This window comes from Thamnophis elegans, chromosome Z (assembly GCF_009769535.1).
Source record: "Thamnophis elegans isolate rThaEle1 chromosome Z, rThaEle1.pri, whole genome shotgun sequence".
In the NCBI taxonomy this organism is placed as follows: Eukaryota; Metazoa; Chordata; class Lepidosauria; order Squamata; family Colubridae; genus Thamnophis; species Thamnophis elegans.
The window spans coordinates 110,681,297-110,684,122 of record NC_045558.1 but is presented as its reverse complement, the minus strand read 5'-3'; the positions used below and the strand labels follow the sequence as shown (position 1 = coordinate 110,684,122).

The 2,826-nt window shown below is 35.8% G+C and overlaps 1 pseudogene; it reads right to left on the bottom strand.

Moving 5' to 3' along the window:
* Window positions 1-1,191: 1,191 nt before the first annotated feature.
* Window positions 1,192-2,128, bottom strand: LOC116521416 (annotated as a pseudogene).
* Window positions 2,129-2,826: the final 698 nt, after the last annotated feature.

Sequence of the window (2,826 nt, the reverse complement as noted above, 5' to 3'; positions counted from 1 at the left end):
AGCCAGGACTTCAAGTCAGCTAACAGTTTATTTCTAACAGGTTGCCAAACGCGGCACTTCACATTTCACATGTATTAGCTAACTGGCAACAACTGAGCCCTGTTTGACAGTTCTTTATATGCCCCAGCTGTCAAACAGGTATCCAATCAGTAACAAGGACACGCCCTCCCCAGCCAAATGGACCAGAGAGGAAACTGTAGTACACAACATTAATAAAATAATATTAATAAATAAATATTCACTTTTTAAAAGTTACATACAGAATTTTTAATGCAAAAAGATGCTACACAGATGGAGATAGATTCATTCCAGTAGCAGTACTCATCATTGTTGTTGTCGTCATCATCATCATCATCACAATCAATATCAAGATGTTTGTAGGTTGTTTGAAATTCATATTATTTTAGTATTTCATACAATTGCTACATGAGATTTTTACCTATGAAATAGTATGGTGGTCATTAGAAGAAGATAACATATTTTTCAGAACATAAGACACACCAAGATTTTGAAGAGGCAAATTGGAAAAAAAAAAAGGTTTTGCACTCTGCAGATCTCCCCAAACCAGCCTGTTTTTTGTGAAAACAGGCCCATTTCCCCCCCCCAAAAAAAGGGCACGAATAGCCTCTAGCAGGCATGTAGAGTGCTCGGGGGGAGGAAGCAAGAAATGGCCCATTTATTTTGCAAAAATTGGCCCATTTTTTCTGGGCCCATTTTAGCTGGGGGGCTATTTTTAGCTTTTAGGGGGCTTATAGAGTGCTCCTGGGGGTTGGGGGGATACAATTGAGCAAAACACAGCCTGTTTTTGCTCATTTCTGCCTTCCCCAGCCTTCAGGAGCACCCTGAAAGCCTCCCAAAGGCTATGCATGGCCATTTTGGTGACGAGAGCAGGGTTTTGGGAGGCAAAAAATGCTGTATTCAGTGTATAAGATGCACCCAGATTTTCAGTCTCTTTTTTGAGGAAAAAAGGTGCAACTTATAGTCCGAAAAATACAGTATTTGCCCAAAATGTCTGGTTTTATTAGATTGTATCTGAATCATAGCATATGGCTACAAAAATGAAATCCACTTATTTTGATTCTACAATATCAATTAATCTACGTGAAACTACACTCTTTGGAATACTTCTCAAAAATAATTTCTTCATTTCATAGCCCACTGTCTGCATAATTTCCTTCATATTCCTTCCTTTTATACAGTACGAAAAATCAAAGGTTTATAAGCCATTAGCTTTTTGATGGTGTCCTTCACTTCTTTGTTTTTTAGGCTGTAGATAAGGGGGTTCAGCATGGGTGTGGAAACACTATACTGAACGGAAAAAAGTCCATCCACAATAATTGAGGAAGCTGAGTTGGGCCTCATATATCTAAACCACTAAGTGAAATAATGCAAAATCACAACTATAAGATGAGCACTATAGGTAGAGAAAGTTTTCCTTTTTGCTTCTGTGGAATTTAACTTCAGAATAGTGGAGATGATGTGAAGGTAGGAAAACAGAATTATAATTAAGAAAATATAGCAATGGTACAACTAGTTATGAGTAACAATGTCCAATTGAAGAATGTGTCTGTACAAGATAATGCAATTAGAGAGGGAAATTCACAACTGAAATCCCTGATAAGATTTGCCTGACAGAAACCCAGCTTCAAAGCAGGAAATGTATTTATTGAGGCATATGAAAAAGCCACTACCCAGGCAGGACCCATCAGCCATCTACAATATGCTTTATTCATAATTTGTACATAATGAAGAGGTTTGCAGATGGCAGCATATCGATCATAGGCCATTGCTGTAAGAATGCAAATTTCATTGCTTCTTGTTAGAAGAATAAAGAACATTTGGACAAAACAGGCAGAATATGAAATTGTCTGCTTTTTATTAAAAATTTCTAAGAGCTTAGGCAAGTGACAGAAGACAAACAAATATCAAGAAAAGCCAGATGAGCCAGGAAAAAATACATGGAGCTCAAGAGAAAATTTGTAACAATCATAATCATTATATTTCCCAGTAATGTTAAGACATAAATAAAAAGGAATACAAAGAAGAAGAAGAGATTAACTGGCAAATTATTCGAGAATCCACAAAGGACAAAGGAAGTGATTGTGGTACTTTGATTTTTTGTTTCCATTTTCAGATGATATAGAAACTTCAAGAAAAAGAGAGAAAACGAACTGTTATTAGGATGAATCAGGATGCCATACAGTGCATAGTAAAGTGGGGGCGGGGGAAAGGTGAAATAGCAGAGGAAAAAATTGGAATAGAGAAAATAAATTCCCACTTACAAATCTACAACCTATTATACTTTCAACATAATAAATAGAAAGGATAGATTTTTTTTATTTTTTAAAAAAGTTCTTTTCATGGGTTTGACAATGTTTCCAAAACATTCAGGACTTTAGATTGGAGCTCATCATTGAAGGATTAATGGATGAATTATATGCCATCAAGTCATGTTGACTTTTAGTCACTGAATGGATTTCCTCCATGATGATCTGTTTCCAACATGATCCTTCAGCTGTAAGAGTCAATGCATATATATAAAATCAAAAATAATAATTGGATAATCCCAAGAAATACATAGTTGTTTAATAAAATATCAGGCAAGTTCTATCTATGTATGTTCTGAAGCACATTTTTGCACTAGGATCTGAACTCCCCAATGACATTAATGAAAGAAAAGGCTACAGAAAGATTCCTATAACAATGAAATGTTTTAGATAAAGAAAAATAAGCTTTCTTTTGTTGATGCAAAACCTCCCCTTGCATTAAAAACGTAAAGGTTCCCCTCACACATATGTGCTAGTCATTCCCAATTCTTGGCAGCAG